Genomic DNA, 26,034 nt, shown 5'->3' on the forward strand with positions numbered 1-26,034 from the left:
TAATCCCATTTAGTACATGATTATAGTTGGCTACGATTATTCTCTCAGTGATGCTGGACTGAACTTCATGACTTAATAGAGAAATTATGGAACTGAGTGCATGAGTGTAAAAATTACAGAACTTGGGGCCATGTCAGAGCACAATGGAATTGGAAGAGTGTGTTCCTTGGAACAATTCAGAAGTGGATATTTAATATAGTCAGTAAGCAAATGGAATCTAAATTTCATCAGCAGTCCAATTACTTAATTTGTTCTAGTCCATGACAGACTTAGTGAGTGGTTTGGGACATTTTTACTGGATCATGGCTCCCTTCATGTTGTTTTACTGTGGAAAAAGAATCTCGCTGCTGACATCAAAGAATGCAACCAAAAGAAATGTTGCTGACATCTATTATTCTAATAATTCTGATTATTAGACTTATGCTAAATAAAAACGGGAAGTGTACAGAGAATGATTACATACTTTGTAGATCAATTCATAGAATAAAGAAGGACATTTCTCTCCAAACTCTCCTTACATGAAAGATGTCTGCATGGGAGAAAGAAAGGGGAGAAAGGAGGGGTATAGTTTTGTGACTCACAGCTCTAATCATATTTTTTTGAGACTCATTACAGAGTTTTGAAAGAGTGGTATTGAAGTTATATATCAAAAAAATATAACTTGAGAGATACCTGGCTTGGCAGTAGTAGTGTGAAAAAGATCACTGTTCTAGTAAATCTCAAGCTGAACATAAGCCAACCATGTCATGCAGCTAATAAAAAAGGCAAATGCTAGTTTGGGATGTATGAATAGAAGCAGAGTCCATGTCATGTAAAGTAATATTTCCACTCTGTTCTGCCTTAGTCAGCTTCCACTTGGAATACAGTGTCCTGGTCTAACACCATAAAGGAAGAAGAAACTTTATACAGTGGTAGGGTTTTTTTTCCACAATTCATACAGTTTCAAGGACTGCTTCTGAAGTGTTTGATGGTAGGTGTCATTCAAGTGTCATTTGTCCTGGTCACCTGTACATATGCTTGACTTGCTAGGGTCAGATGGCATACACATTTAATTTATCATCATCAGACAATAAGATGCCAGTTCTCATTTATGTTATGGATGGAATTTATAATTTGTCAGTCATGGTGACTCTTTTGCATGTGACCTTGTTTTTTGGTTGGTTGGTTGGTTTTTAGGTAAGCCTCAGCCCCACCAGTAACAAAAGGTAGTCATACCTTTTTTTACAATGACTATGGCTGTGACATACATGAATTACTTTAAATATGTACCCAAATAACAACTTCCACACATGGATTGGATCTAAAGATTCTATTTCACCTACAAATTACTGTATGAATTAGAAAATCTTTCATGTTCCCTGACTCAATATTACTCTGTGGATAAGAATAAAGAATGGGCCTACCCACTATTCAGACAGCATAGAGCTCTTAAGATTATCAGCCGCTTTCTGTGCCTAATCTAATCAAAATCACTCATTGCATCTCTCCATCAGCTGGTTATATAAAGCCCTCTGATTGAACATGGATGATCTGGAAAATACCACAGAACTTGCAAGTCCAGATGCCTTTCTTTCGTAAAAAAGTTGTGTAATTTGGATCACCTTGGAATACTCTTTATTATTATTTTTTTAAGGTGAATGGATTGACACACTAACTTGTAACTTTCTTAGGTGAACAGAATTCTTGAGTGTTTCTCTTTCTGTCAAAATTTCTAGAATTCTCACTTCTTCTTCAAGTTTCCCTATACTGTATATGATCTCCTTATAATCTTACAAGTGTATTTCTACTGGCAGACAATCTACTTGATTAGCTTTGGAAGTTTCTGCTTTCCATTCTTCTTCTTTCAGTCCTTTTGGATTGACTTGAATGTCTTGCCTCTTCCATACTACACAATACACAAAAGAAATAGAGTAAATTTAACTCCATCTTTAACTTCTCTGCACTCTCCCCCCCTGAGCTCCTCTGAAGCCAAAAATCACAATGCAGAATCAAGTTAATTATCCCCCAAAATCTCCTCCTCTTCCTCTTCTTCTCTTTGGAACACCTTCAGTGGTTCATTCTTCATTCACTATTTGGACATATATCCTCCATAAGCATCTTTTCTGGAAAATCTCTAATATTTTTTTCTGTTGATTTCCACATACTTTATGAGGGTGCTTTGCTACCTAGAGGAAAATCTAATTCATTAATTCTAATTTGGCCTATTTGTATGTTGATTAGAGCACTAGTTTCCTGCCCAGACCTCTTGAACAGACAGCAGACTCTCCTCTGTCAGGTTCAAGCTAAAATCACAGTGTAAAATGGTGGTACAAAATCTTTCACCCAGGCATTTGTGACCAGAAGACTGTAATATCTACCAAGAAAACTGCAGGGACTTGTCCAGGCAGTCACCAGGAGTTAACACTGACTCAAAGGCACTCTCTCCCTTTCCATACATAATATATCCTTGATGATACATACAACAATACTATAAAAAGGTGTAAGTACAATGTATACCCTACATTTTTCAGGATGTGCTGTTCTGATATGCTAGGGAAAAATAAAGTTTAATGCTTTATAATTCAAAATAATCAAGAACTTTGATCCAAGATTATGATACTATATCTGCAATTTAAGATGATGGAGCACTTCTACTAACCTTAACACAAGTCTGAGAATTATTAAATTACATCTCATTTAGAACCCGATTGTTTTCTGTCAGGCTGTGAGTATTTGGATTATTGAAAAAAATAGTTGTGATTGTTTGGATTTTATCTGATTTAAAGAAAATCTGTGAATCAAAGAAGTTGAGCTGCATAATGAAAAATATCACATTCACATTTTCAGCTCCTTGTCACTAAAGTAGGGACAAGAACTCCATCTGGTACTTCTCTTGAGTTGCAGGAGAAAGCTGTCAAACTGCATAAAAAATATTTAGCACAGCAAAATATGAACCAGGATAGTCTCACTGAAGCCATCAAGACCATACAAATACCAAATTGATACTGTGCCTCTAGGGATTATTAGCATCAATACATTATAGAATGAATCTTTTTCTTGTCAAGGCAGCAATGTGATGTGAAAGCCTTTGTATTTCTACATTGTTTCTGTAAAGAATCAGGAAATATTACATTTAGGTTTGAAAGACACAAATAGAAGTATTTGGTGGCAGATGGGATATTTATGAACTGTTTGTCTCCATATACCAGTCTTGTTAAGGAGCAGTCGTTTTCTGCTTCATTACCCAAAGATAGCTCTGTTTAGGGTTCCACTCAGCTGTGAAATGACTTTAAAATTTCTGTAAGGAATAGAAATAGGATTTTTATAATAAAAAGAATGCTGATAAAGTGCACTAAAAGAGAATGAAAATAGTCCAACATACTATTTGGGAGAAGGGAAGAAAGGAGACCATAAATCAGTTGAATCTCATACTTAAACTTAATCTTTTAGTTGGTGGGTACAAAGGTATGCTTGGGTACTACTATTATTTTACTCACCTGAAACAAGGGAAAGTTTGAGATCTTCACATTGAAGATTGTTTCCATATGTAGGTTTGAAATTCTCAAGGTGCTTTTATGTTTCTTCTGATGATCTTTGAGTCTATTTAATTACTGCAAGGAGGAGAAAGATTGTGTTGTCATTGTTGAAAATTCATTTCAATCAGACTGCACAGACAGAACAACAGAACACCACTGGTTGTCCACCTATGGCTCACAGCTTAAGCCACTAAAATGCATCATTAATAAGCTACAACCCATTCTGGACAATGGCCCTGAACTTTCCCAGGCACTTGGTGGCAGGCCCATACTTGCATACAGACAACCACCCAACTTGAAACAGATTCTCACAAGCAACAAGAAACAACAGGATAATGATACCAATATGGAAACCAGACCCTCACACAAGCCCAGATGTCTACTTGCCTCCATAGCTACACCAACAGTACCATCAAAGCCCCAACAACTTTACACACAAAATTAGAAGTGTCTTCACATGTTCTTCTCTAATGTGATATATGCATCATCTGCCAGCAATGTCTTCAGGACTCTACTAGGACAAACAGGCCAGATATTGGGCAAAGGACTCAGTGGACAGAAGTCTGACATCAGCACTCAAAATAGGGACAAAGTAATAGCAAAGTAATTAATCTTTCAGGACATTCCATTACAATTCTCAAATTTAGCAGTTTTGAAACAAGGAACTTTGACAGCGCAATTGAATGGAAGGCAGCTGAGCTTATATATATCAAGCACTTTCAAGTTATTTCCAAAGAACTTAACAAACACAATAGGTTCTAAATACATCACAACTGTTAATTTATAGGTGCTTGTAATCTATCTTCCAATGAAGCCCATTTGAATAATTACCTTGTCTTCCCTTCCCCCCCATTGCTTCATCCCAATGTACCCCACATCAGTCAAGCTACTCCATACATCTGATGAAGTGAGCTGCAGCCCACAAAAGCTTATGCCTTAGATAAAATTGTTAGTATCAGAAGGGGCTACTAGACTCTTTCTGCCTTCTCATTGCCCTCTCCATTCTTCTTCACTCTTCTGGCTACCTGTGCTTCTTCATCTGAAAAACAATGTTTTTTTAGGCTCTTTCCTTTGGTTAGGGAAGGGGGTTATTGTCATAACACTGACAATGCATCAGAGTGAAACATTTGTGCAGTTGCACTGGGGGCTGCCTGTATAAGGAGATGCCACAGCACCTTATGATGTGTCATGTTGAGACCCTGTCAGAGCAGCATGTATAGAGAAGGCTGCTAGTGTTGTAAGATACTCCAGAGAGTCTTGTGCAAGAGGCTTATCTATGTATCTGGGTGACACATCAAGGAAATTGGGCGAACGGTGCAGTAGTGGACTCTGGGCTGCACCGGAGAAGAAGTGACCAGTTGTTGGCCTTGGGGTAGCAGACCATGTGGGTGAGGCGTGGGGAGTTTAAAAAAAAAAAAGTTACCCATCCCCCCCAACCACCCCTGAGGTGGCTGCAAGCTGTGAGGGCCCTCCAGAGTGAATGAGAGACTCTCCCCCAGGTGAGAGACGAGAGGGGGAGTCTGGGAGTGTGTTTGTGTGAAAGGGCACTCACCCCCTGAGTGAGAGACAGGGGGTGGGTGAAGAATGAATGAGTGCCCCCTGTTGAGCAGTGAGAGAATTTGAGGGCGGGCATAGTGAATGGAGGGGTGAGGGTTGGGCTCTGACGGCGCCGAGAGCGGAAGCTGGTGCACTGGAGGGCCTACCATCACCCTGTGGGAGATTGACTGTGAGTAAGGATGTATGAATGGAAGGAGGGAGCCCTACTTAGAGCCAGAGACTCCCAAGGTCCAGGAGTGGGGGCTAATGGATCAGGAGTCACTGGGGGCAACATGGCAGGGCTCATTATTGTGGTGACGGGTAGGGGACGTTATGGAGGGAGCCAGAGGGCGGACCATCTTTGGGGAAGATGCCCCTGGTGTTTGTTGCCGGTGGCGTGTTCTGGCCCTCCTAGCTCAGACCCAGGCCCTGGTCAGCAGATCCATAGGGGCCCTGGTTTCCAGCTGCTGCTTCTTAATGCCAGGTCAGTTAATAACAAGGCCCCCCTCATATGTGACTTGATCACTGAGGAGGGGGCAGATCTGGCATGTATTACTGAGACCTGGCTGGGCGCAGAAGGGGAGGTGCCCCTTTCAGAAATGTGCCCAGCTGGGTTTACGGTATGGCACCAGCTGAGATCCCAGGGCAGGGGAGGAGGGGTGGCTGTTGACAACTGAGAGTCTCTTGTGGACTTCAGCCCTGCTCCACAAGTGGCTGGTTGTGAGACCCTGTTTTTCAAGTTGGGTTCCCGAGAACAGTTGGGAGTGTTGCTGCTGTACCAACCTCCCTGCTGCATGGCAACCTCCCTGCCTAAGCTGCTTGAGGCCGTCTCGGGGCTGGTGGTGGAGTTCTCCAGGCTTATGGTTCTGGGGGACTTCAATCTGCCATACCTGGGGCATGCCTCAGAGGCAGCTCGGGAGTTCATGGCTACCATGGCAGCCATGGGCCTGTCCCAGATAATTTGGGACCTGACTCGAGACAGTGGTCACACCCCAGACTTGGTTTTCTTGTCAGAGCAGTGGCAATGTGATCTGAGGGGAGAGATAGATCTGTCCCCATTGTCATGGTCAGACCATACCCTGGTGGCCCTGAGATTCTCTTATGCCACCTCCCTCTGCAGGGAGGTAGGACCCATTCAATTGGTCTGCCCCTGGCGACTGATGGACCTGGTAGGTGATCTGCTGCATGGTCCAGTGGAGGCCCTAGCTGCAGCCTGGAATAGGGAGACGGCCGAGACCTTGGACAGGATTGCACCTGTGTGGCCCCTCTTGTCTCATCGAACCCGGCACTCCCTGTGGTTTATGGAGGAGCTGAGGGTGATGAAGAGGGTTAAGAGACGCCTAGAGCACCACTGGAGGAAGATGAAGACTGAATTCGACCGAACACAGGTAAAAGCCACCATTAAGGCCTACTTTGTGGCGATAAAAGCGGCGAAACATCAATATCTCTCCGCTCTTATTGCGTCTGCAGAATGCCGCCCGACGGCCCTGTTTAAGATCACTCGATCCCTTTTGGGGAAGGTGGGTTCAGCAACCCACCTACAGGGCCGTGCAGAGGAATTTTCTGAGCATCTGCAGGACAAAATCGCTCGGATCCACTCCAAGTTGGACTCCAGGCATGAGGCGTGGTCTGGAGAGATACCAGGGGAACAGGCTTACCCAGTTATCTGGGAGCAGTTTGATCCTGTTGGACCTGAGGAAGTGGACAGGATCCTACGGACAGTAAATGCCACCACATGCCATGTAGACCCGTGTCCCTCCTGGCTAGTAAAAGCAGGCCGGGAGGTCATATGTGGTTGGTCCATGCGATGGTTAATACATCCTTGGGAGAGGGGGTGTTTCCGGAGGCCTTTAAAGAGGTGTTGGTACACCCCCTCCTCAAGAAGCCATCGCTGGACCCTACTGTTCTGGACAATTTTTGTCCAGTCTCTCACCTCCCCTTTTTGGAAAGGTGGTGGCTTTGCAGCTCCAGAGGGTCCTGGAGGAAACGGATTATCTAGAACCCTTTCAGTCAGGTTTCAGGCCCCGGTTATGGGACAGAAATGGCATTGGTCGCACTTATGGATGATGTCTGGCAGGAGCAGGATGGAGGCAGTGCATCCATCCTCGCTCTCCTTGATCTCTCAGCGGCTTTCGATACCATCGACCATGGTATCCTTTTGGGGCAGCTCAGGGAGTTGGGGGTGGGCGGCGTAGTCTTACGCTGGTTCACCTCCTTCCTCCAGGGCCAATCCCAGTCGGTGTTGATAGGGGAGGAGAGATCGGCCCCGCGGCCCCTTCTTTGTGGGGTGCCACAGGGATCAGTACTCTCCCCTCTCCTTTTTAACATCTACATGAAACCACTGGGTGAGATCATCCGTCACCATGGGATGAGATATCATCAGTATGCTGATGATACTCAATTGTATATCTCCATCCCGGGTGAAATAAGTGATGCCGTGACCTCCCTCTCCAAGTGTCTGGGGGCTGTGGGGGCCTGGATGGGGAACAACAGGCTTCAACTGAACCCTGGTAAGACCGAGTGGCTGTGGGTTAATGGTTCTTCTGCATCCGGGACATTAACATCTCTGGTTCTGGATGGGGTTGCACTGCCCCAGACAGACCCGGTGCATAACTTGGGGGTCCTCACGGCTCCTGCTCGAAGTGCAGGTGGCAGCTGTGGCCAGGAGAGCCTTTGTGCAGCTACTTGCTGTGCTCCAGTTATGCCCCTTCCTGGACCAGGAGGCCCTTCGAACAGTCACTCATGCCCTTGTTATCTCTCAGATAGACTATTGCAATGCGCTCTACATGGGGCTACCCTTGAAAAGTATCCAGAAGCTTCAGCTGGTCCAGAATGCAGCTGCTCGAGCTGTTTTTGGTGCCCCCAGAAGGGCACATTTAACACCACTGCTGCGCAAGCTGCATTGGGTACCAGTTTGCTTCTGGGTCCAATTCAAGGTGTTGGTTATTACCTTTAAAGCCCTACATGGCATGGGACCAGGTTACCTGAGGGACCGCCTCTTCCCCATTACATCAACCTGTCCCACCTGGTCATGCAGAGAGGGCATGCTATGGACCCCGTCTGTAAAAGAATTTCATCTGGCGGGGTCCAGGAAGCGGGCCTTCTCCACAGTAGCTCCCACCCTGTGGAACATGCTGCCCCCAGAGGTGAGATTGGCCCCATCGCTCTTGGCCTTTCGGCGGAGTCTGAAGACCTGGTTCTGCCGCCTCGCTTGGGGTGGAGAGGGGAATAGATGGGGATGGTTGTTATAGACCACTCCTCCCACACTTGGACTGTTTTAGATCTTTCATCGCTTGGATTTTTATTCTTTATTTTTATTTCTATTTATAGTATTTTTATTGTATTTTATTATTCTGATGGTTTTAATCATTTGTTGTAAACCGCCCAGAGGCCTCCGACAGGAGGAGATGGGCAGGGATAAATTAGATAGATAGATAAATAAATAAATAAATAAATAAATAAATAAATAAATAAATAAATAAAATGTGGCCTCAATAAATACCAATCCTGGTCAGCCATTCAAAAAGACTTGTTCATATCAACTAAGGGTATACAGGCACTTTGCTTAGGCTTGCTCTCAAAACCTGACACCATAGTTTGCAATTCAGTATGAATTCAGACAGTGATTTCTCACTTATTATGCAGCTATTTCTAAACCATTCAATATTCGCTTTTAGTTTTTCTAGATTTTTTTTAACAAAATATTTCACAATTGATGGGGCCTTTGTTGCAAAAGTGAGAAACCGTGACATTTTAACATTTTTTTATGATGATATTTTTAAAAATAGATCTTCAGCGTGCCATCAAAAGGCTATTCAGTATAGTCATGTAATAGCACGAATATGCTATTGGGATTTCCAGTGAATTCTTAAATGACTAGCCACAGTACAGACCCAATAAACTGGGTCCAAATTCTAATTAACATCCTGTAGTTACTTGTTTAGGCTATTTAATACTAAAAGAACATTGTCAATATGTTTACATGCATAGTCTGAAAAATGTTTTATTTTTAAAAGTATGACTTGCTTTTGTTAAGCTTTTGGGAGATGAGGTGGGAGACAGTCTTTCTGAAAACGCTTAACAGAGAAATGGGGGGAAAAAATGAAGTAGGAGTGTTTATGTTCTTATGGTTGAGACTGAAACAGCAATTGCTGTTACCCCTCTGTTGGGACTTGTCCCTCTCTGTTCCCCCTCCTCCTCCTCTTCCTCGGCCTTGCTGTATTTTCCTCTCACTGTTTTGATGAGAAGGCTCGTTAGGGTACATCCTGAGAAACATATACAGAAAAGAATACAAATAATGCATCCCACCTTTCCTTGCTTATGGCTTTATGTTTGTGTTCAGGTACATAAGAACACCTACTGGGTCACTGGATTTGTCCATCATGTCTCCACTTCAAACATGTGCTTATGGCATGTCTTTGTGCGCTGTTCCCTTTAGACTGAATGACTGTAACTAGTAATTATCCAAGACTTATGGATGTGCAGAGCTGTCATCGTTAGAGTGTTATGCTCCTATAAAATGAAAATGTCTGCCTTCATTTTTCTTCATTGTATCAAACAGCACCTAGAATTTAAGACTAATGACAGGGAATTATCTCATAGCAACAAGCTTTTAAAAAATAAAGTCTTTTGTCGTTTTTGGGGGGTAGAACAGATATTAACAATGTAAATGATGAGTGTGATGGAGTTGTGATCCATCTGACTAAAAAGAAGAAATGCCATCTCATTTGAAGTACTTGAAAAATAATAATAATAGGCAGACTAGAACTATAATGCTATTGATGTATATGCAAAGAACCTCAGCAGGTAGCACTACTTAACTGATTCTGGCTGATTTGAGAAACTAATCAAATTTGATCCTATTAAGATTTGGATGCAGAATTACTAGAAACTCCAGGGCTGTTGGCTAGACCAAGGAGTTGAAAAAAAATCTCAGCAGGAAAAAGCTACATGGATGGAATCACCAGGGTTCAAGTTTGACTCCAAGTCTCTCACACACTGTGAAAAGTGTTAGGGGATCGTAAAGAGCAGCAGGAAAGGACACTTCAATATTTGGGATCCTCAGTGTGGGGCCTGTGACACTATCCTGCCAGAAAGCCTCTCCCTTCTTGCCCACCCTGTGAAGCTCCCTGTACCCCCCCCCCCAAATTGCCCATGTTCACCATGGCACCCAACATACTCTCAAAATGTTAGATGACCCCATCAGCCCAAAAGATTGGGACCTCTGTTATATATCATGGGTGTACCACATTTGTGGGGAGGGGTGTTGAGATATGCATATGGTTGTTGTGAAATGTTTTAGAAGCCACACATGGGTATAGCAAGAGGAGAAGTTGGTGTGGTCAAAGCAGAAATGTGGTGCTTCCACAATAAAACATGTTTATTAAATCTTCTTCCCAACCATCCTCTTTTAACTAGTCTTAAAAGTACATTAAATTAATTACAATAGTGTTTCCCAAAGTGTGTCCCAAGGACCCCTGAGGGTTCCCCAAGACCCTCTCAGCATCTACAAAATCAAAATTATTTGCTAGGCTACGTTGAAAAATAATACAATATTAAAATTCCATCAAACAGTTGTAAGAAATGGCAGCAGTGGTGGAACAGTGGAGCCTTTCCTGGACCTATCTGAGTGGCAGTGGAACATTGGGAAGCTGGCTACAGATGGTGGCAACTTGGCATCAGGAGCATGGAATGGTATGGAATGGCATGGCAGGCTGGTGGTGGAGCCTCATGGGGGTGCTGGCTGGCTGTTTTTGGTGCAGCTGACTGGCAGTGTTTGGCCAGCCCCTAAGATGCAGTGGTGAGGCAGAAGTCAAGTGGACCACTGCCTGTTTTCCATCCTCCATTTCATGGCCCACTCTGGGAATAAGACAGCAGTGGGCTGGGCCAGCTGACTGTGGTGAGGTGGCTGTGGCTATAGCACTAGAAATAGGAATCCTGGCTGACTGGAGGACTCAGATGCCCATGTGGATGGTGGGAGCAGGAGTGGGCAGTGATGCTACAGGAGAACCAACCTGCATCCTATGGCTACCAACTGGCCAGCCACATGCTCCGTCTTGGTAGCTTCTTCCCTCTTTGAGGGATTCAGGACTTGGATGGACTGTTTTAATTTGATTGTGGTGGCTGGCAGCCTGAAGGGAACACCTGGACCAGGGAGGATATTGTGGGTTTTGGACTGTTCTGTTGGAGTGGGACCAACAACATGAAATGTGTCAATATTTGGAAGATCTGCAGAATTCAGTGAACCAATATTTTCCAGATAATCAAAGCATGATATTACAAAATCATGCATGGGTAAACAATCCATTTAAAGTGCAAGACAGACCACTAGGTGTTAATGTAACCAAATACAAAAAGTTCATTTATATTTCAGATTCCACATTGCAACCAACCTTTGAGAAATTACCACTTGTCCAGTTTTGATGTAGTATCAAAGAATATCCACAATTATCTGAAAAGGCTATCCAAGTATTTCTTCCTTTTCCAAAAAACGTATCTGTATGAAGCCAGATTTTCTTCATATACTTCAACTAAAACAACATGTCGCAATAGATTAAATGCAGAACCAGATATGAGAATCCAACTGTCTTCTATTAAGCCAGATATCGAAGATATTTGCAAAAATTTAAAACAATGTGACTCTTCTCATTAATGTTTTTATTTGTTAAAAATAAAGGGTTTTTTCATGAGAAATATTTTATTCATGTTAATATCTAATGGCTTTAATAATGTTATTTTTACATGATTCAATAAATAAATATTCTACAAATGCATCAATTTTAATATTTAATAAAGTAAATCTCAATAAATATAATCCATACAAACAAAAGCTCTTTTGGGGTCCTCCATAATTTTTAAAGTGGGAAGCAATCCTGAGAGGAGAAAAAAAGAGTTTAAGAAACACTGAATTACAGAAAATTGGTAGCAGTTGAGGAGAGAAATAGAGTTAGTACTCTTGGACAAATTAGCTTTAATGGGATTTGAACTAGATATTTGAGTCTTGAGTGCATTATTCAATTCAAGACAAGGGGACAAAAAACAATTTTAGTTGAGTCTCTTTGAGATTTGATTTTTTAAAAAAAATGTCTATTGACTATAACAAGGAAGCTTCCATCTTTGGCAGATATCAATGAAAGTAACAGGGATGGTAGACATTTTGAGAAAATTATCCTTATCATCCTTCAACTGATTACCTTCGAAATTTACCTCTTTGAAATATTCCTCCTTGCACCTCAGAGATAGCAGGAATGAGAGAAGGATAGAGCAGCAGACCCAGATTTTCCAACAGAAAGCCTAAGATATGCAGGAAGAAGTGTCCTATTCTAATTCAGAAACATAAACATTCATAAAGTATTTAAAAGTACTGCCTTTACCACTTACTTTTCTGGAGCACCAGGTTTGAGAAGACACTGAAGTATGACCACTGCCTTTGACCTTGAAGGATGATGTGCTTTTTTGCCTCTGATCAGTGGGTTTCTCAGTGCCAAGAAGATTGACACAGCTGATTGGCAAGCTTGGCCTCTCTGGGGAGAACAACTTCATCACTGACTTCAGTTGGATACCAAGCTGGGTAGGCACATTGGCAAAACTTGGTATCTTTAAGGAGCACTCAGATGAATTAGCACTGACTTGCCTTTATGGGAAGGTGTAGCTTGTTGCCTCTGATCACTGAGGTTTGGGGAGAGACTGATTGTTGGCATAACTAGTTGCAAGCTTTGCTCTTCCGAGGAAGGACCCTCTTGTAATTGGAAAAATGTAATTATGTTAAGGATGTGGACTGCTGCACTAGTCTATATTAGTTGGCTCATTAGGAGAAGCAGTAGAAGCTTGTGGACAGAGTGAGATATAAAGCCACAGAGATAGATAGGTGCCAGAAAAGGAGGCTGGCACAAAAAAGTAACATTTGTAACCTTGCTATTCCTTTTGTCAGCACTTGTAAATGTGAATCTGGCACCCATACATTCCTAGCCAAGCAACCTTAACTGCCACAGTCATGAATAATGTAAAAGTAAGGTTTGACTCACTGGTATGTACCAAACTGCTCAGTCTTAGGACCATATTTAAGTTGTTGAATGCTGGGCTTTGTTGGCAAGATTAGCATAGAAATGTAGTTTTCCAGCAGCATAAAAGAAAGCAATGTTAAGACTTGTGGCTGGCCACATTAACAGAGCTAAAGGTATGTCTGAGCAATTCTTTAGATTTGATTCCAAAAAAGTGCTAAGGAGCACCCAGAGACATGAACATAACACCTTCTGCAACTCTTTAAATCAGCTGCCCCTTTTTCTGGGATCACACAATTACCTTCCACAACTTGGTGGATAGCTTTAAATATGCAGCTGCTTTAAAGAGTGGAAGGCAGGCACCATGTTTATTAATTAAATTTATATCCCACCTAAAGCTCAAGGTGCTGTACTTAGTGTTTTCTTCTCCTATGAGGTAGATTGGGTTGAGGGAAAATGACTAGGCCAAAGTCACCCATTAGGATGCCACAGACTAGAACCAGAGTCTCCCCAATTTTTGTTTCAACATGTTAACATCTCACAACTGGCTTTCTGTCTTCATGCCCTACAATGTCTGAAGCACCTTTCTGAAATCAAATCCTATGTACTGTACAGAACAGAAAAAAATGGATGAAACCCAAAATATAATTAGTGTTACTACTATAAAAGAGCTTCATTAGGCACAGAGTTGAATGAGGTGATCACTGATTGTGCCTAGTAATGGGTTGGTTTCAATAAAAGAGTATTGGGGTTTCATTATTTTTTTCCCTTTAACATGGCTGATACTGTAAGTCCCATATAGAGATCAACTTTACTATTTCTTTTTGGAGTGTATGATTTGATTTGGTCAAAAGGAGACAAGTAAAGTTATTAAAAAGGAAATACAGGATTCCAGTTTTCAATGAGATCTAAATGCTATCCATGATATTCTTGTGAATGGGTATTTAGACTAATTTAATCAGGTCATATATGTCTTTCACATGCTTTTGCTGAAACAGCTTCCCTTCTTTACACTTGCCAGGTTTAATGTGTCCTCGATAATGTAAAAGTCTAATTATATGAATATACCACATGAATAAGTATTATAGCACTGTGGCAGAGTGAAGTTGAGACAGTGGAACATATTTTTTGAAACTGTTCCCTATATAAAGAAATATGCCCTGCTTTTATTGCCCCCATTATTATGCGTATATTAAATGGGATGAGGAATCCTGCCATTCTTTCTCTCCTAATAGATCATTTTTCCAATATTTCTTTAAAAATAACTAAGTATTGTCTGACTGCCAATGGTGTAAGGCAAGGGTTGGTTAATATACTGAAATCTACTGAGTTTGCATATTAGAAGTGTATTCTTTTAACATTCCCATCAAAGAAATTATTGGTAGGGCAGAGAAATATAGTTGCAAAATGGTTCTTTTTAAATTTTAAAACTTTTCTATGCTGCATAATTTAATGGTTTAGGTAGCCTTTTGATTGCCAAGGTTTTTGATTTGTATTCTTATTATATTATCATTGAGCATTGGCTAATAAAAGGATAATAATAAGTAAAATCAAGTCAAGCTCAGTTTTTGAAGACCTCATAGATACATGTATGTAAATTTTTTAGCAACAATATGGAAGCAATTTCTATTTACTTTTCCCAGGATATTTTTTACCAGCTTCCCAGTCTGGCCTATAGACTGATATTTCCTGGTGGACAAACATGCAAAGAATAAAGCTCCTACTTATCTTTTGGAGATCATCCAAAACTGGCAATAAGCAAACAAAAATTGTTTTATCCATATATTGTATTTATGCTTTCAAGAATTGCCCCATGTAAATTATTTTAAGGCCTCATTTTAAGCATTTAGAACAGTTAATGCTACAACAAAACATAATAAATTATTGCAATGTTATATAGATATCCTGCATAGGCATAAATTGAGGAACATTTTAGTATGAATTAGAGGATAGTATTGTATTAATATACAGTTTGGTGTAGTGGTTAAGGTACATGGCTAGAAACTGGGAGACCATGAGTTCTAGTTCCACCTTAGGCACAAAGCCAGCTGGGTGATCTTGGGTCAGTCACTCTCTCTCTCAGCCCTTAGAAGCAGGCAATGGTAACCCTATTCTGAAAAACCTTGCCAAGAAAACTGCAATAACCAGGAGTCAAAAATTGACTTGAAGGATATAGAGATAGATACAATCTTTTGAAATATTAAAATAAAGGATAATATTATTTTAAAATAAAAAAATAGAGCTCCAGGACTTGGAAAGCTGCATGGGCTTCTTTGTGTTGGGTGCATCATAATCCAAAGAAGAGATGGATGCCAGGAATATGCTTTTTATGTCCTCCTATTGACATTCCTAATATGCTTGTCAACTCAAGTTGGTTTCACAACAACAACAAAAGTCATTTGTATTACATTTGCTTTGATGGATTGATTAAGTGAAGTATGATCATGGACCTTTTAAAAAAATCAGAATGGGCATATTTTACCACTTAAGTTTTGATATGATCAAGACCAGGTGATTGATTTTTGAGCAACAAACACTGGGCTATTTTCATCAGTCAGGCAATACCTAATATGTGCACATCTTCAAGTGATTACTGGAATTGTTACCCTACAGCCTTAAGAATAGAAAAATCAGTGTCCAAATCAAATCAACACTGGTCAAGTAAAGCCTACAGTCAAAAGGATTTAATATGGACATGTGACACATGAGTTAATTAAACTGATATGAATTAAACCAGATTTGATTTCAATAATCTCATCAGTCCTATTTGAATTATCAAATCACCATACATGTCTGCATATATTTGACTCCATTTGTCAATTTAATACATAATACAATTTAATACATAATAGATAAAGATTAGTTCAATTACAATGCTTAATTATTTCTCTCCAGGAAGAATGTGTTAGCCAGGGATGATGAGAGTTGTATTGTAACAGATCTGAATGGCACCAGATTAACCACAGTTAGCCTACTTCCTGGTATCAAGCAAACAATACTTTTAGCTATTATCTCAGAAGCACTAAAGCAACAACTTGCACAAGGCTTAGATTGCAGAGACAGAAGATAAGGTAGCTCATAGCTAAAGTTTTTATCTTATATTTACACCTTATGTCACATTAAACTCTGCTCTCACTCTCAACTTTCCTTTTTTGTTCAATAGGAATTAGCTATTTCATCTATCTGTAGAAGAAACAGGAAGAGAAAGGTCATTCTGCAGACTCAGCTGAAGACCAACCAGCAATTTTTATTTCCATTCTTTGTAATCATGATAAAAAATACTAACAATATTCACTGTAAGTATGATATTAGATCCTGTTTTCCTTTTACTTGTTTTACATTTCTCTCCTCATCCCCTTTTCCTATCCTATGTCTTTCAGGTTGTGCACAAGAATACTGGGATTTTATTTGTCCTCATCTCTTATCACTATCTGGTAGCCTTTCGAGCAAAAGAGGAAGATCTAAATCAGTGTTTCTCATGCTGCCTGGGAAATTCTGGGAGTTGAAGTCCATACTTCTTAAAGTTGCCAAGTTTGAGAAATACAAGTTTGAGAAATACTGATTAAATGCTGAAAATTATCTTTAGATGTTATTATGCTCATGTTTTTCTGAATATATGTATTTATTTCTATTATTGAATATTTTACTGTATCTGGCCTTATGGCTGTAATAAACAATTTGATTTTATTTGTTTAAAATAAATATTGCAAATAAAATACTGTCCCAGCACCCCCACTCCAGAAACAATGTAGGTAAACATTCATGGGGCCCAAGGATTTGAATTCTTTGTTTGCTGTTGTTTTATCACCATTCATTTCGAAGTGTAACTCCTCCTAAAAATATGTATCATCTTTATCTCCCCCTCCCCTCAGGCCTCACCTTATTCTCTTAGGCTTTTACATGTAAATTTCCATTTTTAATTTAGCTTTGGCCTTGCACGGGCACATTCTGCAGACTTGATTGGTTTGTTTTTCCGTATATGGTGCTTTTTTATGGATGTACAATTTTCTTTTCTCCAAAGTGAAATGTTTTTCTGTAAAGTCCTGTGAAGCTGTTTTGACATAACTTCCTAGGATTTGAAAGCTTTTCATTTCCTCCCCACTGTGAGTAGCAATGATCATGTATCAAATACTGAGCGATCAAGAGAGGTGCGCTTGGGGTCTTGGCAGTTTTCATATTAGGTATTTGCATACTCCAGTGCTGCAATCAGACACATAATGAGTTAGAACTGAACTTCTGATGCATTCCTCATTAGAAAGAGGTTGAAAAATAATTCATATTAATCAAACAGCACCAAAAATTCTTTCTTCATCTCCTTCCCTCTTAGTATTTGAGAACAATAACAACACGTAAAGTGTTTTTCACCATATCATAAGTATTTCATTACTTTTAACTGAAATAGCACATTATTCAGTATGAAAGCCCTGAAGATTTAAAAAGTAAGTACAGTAGTGGAGAAGGTTATTTAAACAGACATGTCTGGCTCTACAGTTTTGGATTGTTGAAACCCGTAAAAATCCAGCTGAACATAAGTAAATTGAGGCCTAGAACCAAGGCAGACAACTCCTTTAAATATTTCTGGTCCACAAGAAGAGCAGGCACTGAAATGAGCAGGTCATTTCAGGGATGGAATTTGGAAGGATGGATTCAAGTAAGAACCTTCATTTTTGAGGAAGGTTGTTGAGACAGTGATGGCAGATAAACCATAGAGCATCCTAGATGGTGGATTATCTGAACACTTTTTAGTCAGAATTCAGGACTCGGGTTGGGACAGAACAGTACTAGGTGCTCTCCTTGATGATCTCTTTCAGGATCTGGATGAGGTGAGTGTACCTCTCCTGGTCATTTCAGATCTCTCCGTGGTCTTTGATACCATTGAACATGGTATCTTACTGGATGTCTTTATGTCTGCCTTTCAAGTCAAGCAACAGACACCAGAAAGATTCCAAGAACGTTACTTTGTTGTTGTGAGATCTAATAACAGAATCCTGAAAGCTACTCCAGGTTTCTTTCTGTCCCATCTTTACTAAACAAAATCAAGGCAGAGTTATTTTGAACTTCTCATGCTTACTTTAGTCTCTGGACTCTGAAATTTCTTGTCCAAGCCCCTCCTTAATGGCTCTTTCCTACATTCTCCAAGATCAGTTCTAAGTTTTTTTTATCCTTATGGGATTGGTAGGCAACCACTACACTTGAAGGAGCAGATTCATGGTTTGGGAATCCTTTTAGACTTGAAGCTCCTGTTAGTACAGCAGTAGAAGCTGAAGCTAGAGGAGCCTTTGCTCAGCTTTGGCTGGTGTACCAGTAGCAGTGTCACCTGGTACAAGGCAAACTCAGTATAGCAATCCATGCCCTTAATACCATACAGTTATATTATTGCAATGTGCTTCACATGGGGCTGCCTTGAAAGACCACTCACATGCAGCAGTAAGTCCAAAATACAGTAGTCTGTGCGATAGCATCTGTCGTTGAAAGGATATTACACCTACACACTGGCTACCAGTTAGTGTCCAGGTGCTATTTAAAGTGCTAGGTTTGATCTATAAAGCTCTTTAGGACTTGGTAGCTGGATACTATAGGACTACTTGATCTAATCAGAATTAGCCAAACTTATTGGGTTATCAAGAGAGAAATTGTCCCTAGTGCCCCACTTTAAGGAACTAAAGAAAGCTGAGACCAGGAAGCACAGCTTCTTGATAACAGTGCTGGTTTGCTGGAACAGTCTCCTTGTAGCGATCAGGCTGGCTCCTCTTAACTGCGTCCAGAAAAATATAAAAGGAGAACTGTTCCAGAAGGCATTCTAGCCACATTGGGTCATCTCTACTTTTATTTTTGAGTTGTTATTTTATTGTTACTCAGTTTTTATGACCACTATGGATATTTTAAATTCTTTTTCTGTATATCTTGTTAACCATCAAAAGTCATTTGATTAAGATGGGGTACAAATTAAACAAATAAAAATAATCAATAAATAGTTTTGTAGCAGCAAGTGTTCAGAAAGACATTCATTAATTAACATTACTTTCAAAAAATGCTTTATTTAGTTTACGTCTAATACATTGCAATCAAAGTGATAAAACATTACACATAGGCAAGTATTGTGCTGAATCAGACACAACTTCAGATAAATGTTGACTTCTCCCAGGGACTCATTTGAGCATCTTCTATTTTTATTATTCTCTTTGAGTATAAGTAAGTAACATCCATTGGTACATCCTGGTATCTGTGGTGGGATGAGTAGAATGGGATGATTTACAAAAGGCAAGAGGGCAGTCATGGAAGTACAGTTTGACTGAAACCATACCACTTTTGTATATATGTGGTCACATAGATGTACAAAGGGGCAGGCCTTGCTGTGATTCCCCATCCTGTCTTTGCTGACCTTCCCTGTGGACACTTTTGCTGGTAGATCCATGTATTGATCTGGTAAGTGCAAATAAAGTTAACATGAGGAAATTGCCTAACTAATAAAATTCTACAATATCCTGAATCATATAGCAGAGTTGTAAGGCTCAGAGACTGTCCATCGAAAAAGCCTACTTAGCACAGAAAAAGATGCAGTCAGCTGCTTCTAATTTAGGATTCAGTAAGATTAGGTCTTCACTTACATGTCACAAGACAGCCCTTTATTAGATGAGTGTTTGGTTTAATTCCCCAGCTTGGTGTCTAACACATATATTGAGTGTTCAAGTTTCAGAATTCTAATGGGTGCCAGGTTAAGACATGCTGCATTCAACAGTGTTCTTACACATGAAACTACTAATTACAGCTTTTATTAATACTGTCAAATATTAACCAAAAGTTGTGATTCCCATTAAGCTAATGACAAGCATCTTACCTTTTTATTCTAGTTCTACACAGGAATACTTTATCTCTGTATCTTCACACTATTCTTAAGACTACAATATTCCTTTTTGACTGACAAGTGAAAACGCTTAATGCAGATCTGGTGAATGTTCGTCTCTTGTGGTTTCCAGATCTTGTACATTTGTTTTACTGGCAACAATAGCATTTGACCCATATTTTCACAAGACTATACTATACAACCTGTGTAGTGCTTTTTGATGCTATTTCCAGCTCAGCTGGAATTCTACTATAGCAGGGTGTATAAGCACTTTCTAGGACATCTGGAATAGAAATTCACAGCAAACTAGAAATCTTTTTTTTCCAATCAATTGTTTAATATGGAATCCAATAATTCTTCATTAAATATCATGTGAAATATACAACTCATTGCTTGAAAAAGTTAATAACTGGATAAGACAGAATATTTCAATAGGCAATACATCTGAATTGCAATTCTCAGATATTCATTAGGCCTCTACCACGTCCTATACATTTTGAAGTATTCATGAAGGACATACAGATTGCTCATGGCAGTCAATTCATATATAAACTAAACTGCCTCCGCAAGTTACAAAATATTTCCAAAAGTCTTTTCCTTTTTTGACTTATTCTTCTGTTTAGCAGTTTCCACTAACTGAAAGGACAAATTGCCTTGCTATTTAAGAGTGACGTTGTTGTACTTGAGTCTTTTCTATGGTATGGTATTGAATTGCTGAATCATTTTTAATGCTAGCGAGGAACTCTGTCTTGTCAGCAGCACTTCTTGCAGAATTCTGTAATGCTGCATTGCTTCCTTTCATCAGCAGGTAGCCTTTATGTTGCTCATTACTTAAAGGTGGGGCATATTATAAAAGGTACATCTTCCTGTTATGGCAGTAATTCAAGATGTTATGCTCTGCATGGTCACTTGATAGCAAATTCAAATTAGCTCAATTTACTTCTGAATAAATTGAGTTATAATTTGGTGAGAAAAGATACGAAAATGAGCCATAGGCCATTGGTGGCCACTAAACCCCACCCATCCCTTGCTAATTATGCTACCAATATTTAGTAACAATTCATCAAAAAGAAGAGGTATGATTTCACAGAAATTTCTGTAATACAATATTTAAGCTTTGTGTAGGCTTAGGACACCTAAAACAAAACAAAAAAAGCAAAAAAAATCCAGACTACTACAAACTGAAAAATAACAGATCCAGCCTTGGCAATTTGAATGACATGATGTCATTGGCCTGCCCTTGGAGGTCCTCAGACACCAATGAAAATCTATGGCCCCAAAATGTGTATTTTTAGAAAAATATTTATGGCTTTTGAAAATTAATTCAAAAGCCATAAATCAATTCTCCATGGCATAAAAGTTAAGATTCCTCTCTTAATTTGCATGAAATACAAGTAGTAAATAAATTCTTGTGTTTGTTTTCACCTTTGCCCCCACTATGCTATTCCATCCAATTCAGGATAATCCTTCATTTGAGATCTTGCATCTTGGGTTGGGAAGAATAGGAAGAAGGATAACTGCAGGATGTGGAGAAAGAGATACAGCAAAAGGGTCTGGACACTGGAACAAATGTCTGAGTTGTTCTGGCACAGCTAGATGCCAGGGTACTGTTTGTCGGAGAAGTATGAAAATGGATGTGCATGAACAGATTATGTCTAGGCAGACAGATGGAAGACTTTATGAAAAGAATATTGAATCACTATAGTTTCATTATAATTTTGGCTATTCCATATCTCTCCTTGTTGTTCCACTATAATGTTCACAATGGAGATTAGCAACCTGCAGTTCTCAAATAATGTTGAGCCAAAACTCCTAGAATTCTACACTATTGGTCATGCTGGTTGGCATGCCTGGGAATTCTACTTCAACATCTGGAGGACCATACATTCTCCACCTCTGCTTTAGAGCCACTACAGAGGAACTGCAAATGACAACAGGATTTATTGCCATATGGACATCATTTTTGCTTCCATCTATTTCAGTCGACATTCTATGCAATCACCTTCAAAACAAAAACAACAGCTTGCAAAACATTTACATAGTAGCTCTGAAGCCAGCTCAGTGTTGCCCCCAGCACTGTTGGGAGTAACAACCTGCAAAAGATTGCTGTACAATTCTGTAATTTACAAGAAGGAGCATGTCACAGATACATCCTCACAGATACATTCTGTGTAAATCACCTGACAATTGTAAACCGCCCATAGTCGCTGGGAATCAGGCAGCATATAAATTTAATAAATAAGTTGTTGTTGTTGTTGTTGTTATGCTAACTCCAATGAGGGATCATCATCATCATCATCATCCTAACTCTAATGAAAGTACAACATCATCCTAACAACAATGAGGGTACAACAGACTCTGCCCCAAGCCAACACAGGGTCATTAATTTCCATAAAAAAGAAACAATTTCTAAAAAGCCCTTGATCAAATTCCTACCTACCTTGAAACAAATCATTCTGAGAAATCAGAATTGCATGGCAGTTGTTCCCCCAGGTTTTTTCAAGCAAGGGTCTTCAGAAGAACAAGGTCAGTATGCAGTACACCTCTTCCTCTCACCCAAGGTCTAGCTTACAGCATTTTAAGGGTCTGAAGTAGAATCAATCAGCAGAAGCAGTGTTTGATATTTGGCTGGGTAAGGAAGAATTAGAATGTGTCAATTTTACTGTGTTTTTTACAATAATTCTGAAGTATATTGAGCATGTAAGTATCCTAAGTAGCAAGAGCATTCTGAAACGAGAGTTGGCTCTGTTATATCATATTTACTGACCATCTGCACTTGCTGTCAAGAATCCATAGCCAAGATAACCACAGATGCTTAGATGCTAGGCTGCATCCTATTTATATATGATCTCTCCATCAAGTTGAAAATGCCAAGAATATTCATATTTGTTCAGACACATCTTACCTGTTTCCTAGCCTGACACTGAGTATACCCATGCGAGATATCCCTTTTGAGGTCACAGACTTCAAAGTGTTCTGTTTGGGACAATACCATTATGTGCCTCAGGTATCATCAGTTTGGATTAGATTTTCAGCTACAAGATATTTATTGATATTGAGAAAAAGTTCTAAGGAAATAATTGGATAAACAGAACGGGGATAAGTAAACCTAGTAGGCATCTTTGGAATTTGGAGAACATATTATAATTTTCTCACACAATTGCAGTCATGAGGAAGCTTGGATATAGTACTCACAAAATTGCTCTTCCCAAGGGCCTGGCCAGTCACAAATCACCCATTTACTAGGCAAATTGATGTGACCTGTCTTTATTTTTATTCTCCCCCCCCCCCATATGTTTCTTTATTACTCCAACATATCTTTGTCTTTTTCTGAGCAGCTGGAAAATATACTTTCAAATAAAACAACAGCCCGCAATTCTACACCTTTCCTACTTACTAAGAATATCTTGTAAATATCAGATTTATTAAACGCCAAATGAAATGGAGTGTTTTTAACATTCTCGATGCTCCATCTTTTTTGTATCACAGTGATCACCACCTGACCACATAACACTGCATGTTCAGCAATGGGGTGACTTCAAATCAGAGTGAATATGAGCACCAATTACTATATAGTTTCCACTCCTATTTCAGTATGTCCTGAGGGATATGCATATATAAAAAATAACAGATCCAGCCTTGCCAATTTGAATGACATGATGTCATTGACCTGCCCTTGGAGGTCCTCTATGCATAGATTGGACAAAGTCAAATTTTATTAATATGATCAAAGGTCAGCAATAATAGATTTGACAAAACATTACAGGTTTCTTGGCCTTATGAGAGTTTGCTTCTGGATGATGCTGGTGCATTATCTTACAAGTCAGTTTGGTCTAGTGGTTAAGGTGCTGGGCTAGAAACCAGGAGACTGTGAGTTCTAGTCCTGTCTTAGGCATGAAAGCCGGCTGGGTGACCTTGGGCCAGTCACTCTCTCTCAGCCCAACTCACCTCACAGGGTTGTTGTTTTGGGGAAAAGAGGAGGAGGGAGGAGTATTAGGTATGTTTGCTGCCTTCAATTATTTATAAAAATAATAAAAGCGGGATTAAAATGAAATGAAATGAAATAAAATATGGCAACAATAATTTTTATTGTTGCCGTTTGATAAGGCTCATGTTTATTCAGCAATTTAAGGGAATCAATATATATTAATACCAGGATGGGCCAATAATCTATTGGCCGCATATGCACCAATGTGTAAATACAGAACTGGATTTTGTTGGAAGGTAACATTTTGTTTTACTGGCATGTTTTTAATTGTATTTTAAGCTGATGTGCTTGCATGCCTTTTATTTTTATTACCATTAGCTACCTTGAGCATCTTTCTGATAGAACTGTGGCATATTCACTAAAAGTCGATGTATCTGATATTTAACTAGTATTATGGGCAGTGACAAATTTGATAAATAAATAAATAAAAATAAAATATCCCGTCAGTGTGCCTGAAAATTCTCATACATGTGAGATGGGTAAAGTGGGGTTCCACCGAAATAAATGTAGATACTGGTGCTTTCTAAATTATATAAGCATGATGTGGAGTTCTAGCTGAGCAATGAGGTGGCCATGTTTGCAGATGACACCAAACCATTCAGAGCAGTAAAATCTAAGAGAGATGCTGAACAGTTCTTAAAGGTTCTTTCCGAACGGATGAGTGGGCTTTAAAACAGCAAATGCAGTTGAATGCAAACAAAAGTAAAGTGAGGCATGATGGCACAAGAAATATGAAAGCACACACACACACTAACACCAGCTGCATATGTTATACAAGAGGTACCTAACCACAGGTGGGATTTTCACTGGTTTGGTACAATACCTTTTTCTCAGCTGCGGTGGAAGGAAGATATAGGTAGGACCCCGCCCAGAATGACTTGTGCCCTTTCGTTGTTGGGCAAGTGAAAAACACTAGGTACATCTTCCTCTCCTGCTCATTTTAAAGACATTTGTGGTATCCTTATTCTCTGATTACCTACCAGGCTGTACAGACTAATTTTACATCTCCCCACTGTTCTTTGACTTCAGCTCCTCTCATAATATATAATGTTGCCAAGTGCAGTAGTATGCAAAATCCACCAGGTATTTTCTGTCAGCTAGAGCCAATAAGGCTTGACACAGTTCAAGCCTAACTATTCTACTGCTGTTGTTAACCTCCAGTTAATCAAAACCTTCAGTTGTACAGGTTTTTGTGGCCACAGCTTTTCATTTTAGCTTTTAAGAAGGCCAATACGGATATTGGTTTTATAGTAGATGTGTAACTTTTATCTCTGTCTTTTAATAATATAGTCGTTGTCCTTGTAGATGTTTTATGTTGCTAATTTTATAACCTATAGGTATTAACCTATATATTAATAGTATCTGCAATATAAACCCGTGGTCCTTTAGCTCTGTTCAAAAGATATGAAAAATGAGCCAAGCTCTCTACCTTCAAAGGAAGTGGGGATGAGTTCCCCAGGTCTATCACTTGTATTATTGTCTACTTTTTAAAAATGACCACCTGTAGTAAAGGACTGTCCTCAGTTGAAAATGTTGAGGTTTCCTTAGTCCAAGGGAGAGCTGCCACAGTTAGGAGCTGTCTACTACATATGATTGCTCTCTCCATGTAAAAAGTAACATAAATAATAGTTCTAGCACGCTCATTCCTACGCCATTTTCTGTTCATGAACAGACTGTATCTGATTTTCATAATGCACAATAAGGGCTTTTATATGTATATATAGATGTCTGTGTCTGTGAATCTATACATACTTATACACGCATACACAGAAATATGCATATACCGTCTTTTCCAATGTCTTCAATTTTTTTCCCTTCTGTATTGATAGACTCATGTTATTCATGAAAAAACTTCAGAATACTTCCTGGTGTTGGAGTTCAGACTACTGTTTCCCTAACAGAAAAAAAAAACAGCATTAATATTTCATTCTGTCTTTGCACACTTGTAATTTCTTGAAAATAAACCTCAGGGTAACCAAAATAAAAGTAAAAAAGTAAAAGCAGAAACAGCCAAAATACAAATTATGGATGGAAAAATAATGCAACTTGTTCCAAAGTAAATTTAGTGTCAGACAGTAAATCCCATGAAAGAGAATCTGACTCTCAATGATTGGGCACAGGACTGCAAATTTAGAATGATGGAAATTGACC

Source organism: Candoia aspera, chromosome 7 (assembly GCF_035149785.1).
Source record: "Candoia aspera isolate rCanAsp1 chromosome 7, rCanAsp1.hap2, whole genome shotgun sequence".
Lineage (NCBI taxonomy): Eukaryota > Metazoa > Chordata > Lepidosauria > Squamata > Boidae > Candoia > Candoia aspera.